At 36.6% G+C, this 658-nt stretch overlaps 1 protein-coding gene across 1 annotated transcript in view; it reads right to left on the reverse strand.

Annotated features, from left to right (window-relative positions):
* LOC106876031 (6-phosphogluconate dehydrogenase, decarboxylating) overlaps positions 1-658 on the reverse strand; it is a 39424-nt gene that overhangs the window by 24487 nt on the left and 14279 nt on the right. The window lies entirely within an intron of this gene.

The following is a 658-nucleotide window of genomic DNA, read 5'->3' on the forward strand; positions in this document are numbered from 1 at the left end:
ATATATATATATATATATAGTCAAGCCATTCATACATAAATCACTGATATAGATTTTGATATTCTGGTTAAGTCATTGAGCTGCATCCTGTGATGAGGATCCAGCTCAAGACTTATCACTCAGTCATCATTAATCTTCGAGTAGCAGTACCTGTCAAGATCCCCAGTCAAGGGTCAAATACCAGATCATCTTGTAGCTGAGGCATACAGGACTCGGTGGAGGGCTATTCCCTAGATAAGTGTCACATAGGTCCATCAATGTGTGAACATGTCTTGATAACACATGAACAACCCAGTCCAGGAATTGAAACCACAATCTTGCAATCATGAGTGCAACTAGGCCATGTGCCCACTAATATTACAGTGGACACTAACATACTTAACCCTTTGGCATTCAGAATATTTGATCAAATTTAGTGCTTATTTATTTACATTGTTTTGAATTGATCATGCATTATCTCATAGCTTTGAGATTTTGAGGATGTGATTATTTTTAAGAATGACATTGTTGGGTATGTGTGAGAGGCCAGATCTGGCTGGTTTGAACATAGAACAAGTAGAATATTTGAGCCAGATTTGGCTGGTTTAAATGCTGAAGGATTAAAGAAGTAAGCCAAGATATTTAATTAATTAAAATTACACCGGTAATGAGGAGAAAA

The sequence above is a fragment of the Octopus bimaculoides genome, chromosome 6 (genome assembly GCF_001194135.2).
Source record: "Octopus bimaculoides isolate UCB-OBI-ISO-001 chromosome 6, ASM119413v2, whole genome shotgun sequence".
NCBI lineage: Eukaryota > Metazoa > Mollusca > Cephalopoda > Octopoda > Octopodidae > Octopus > Octopus bimaculoides.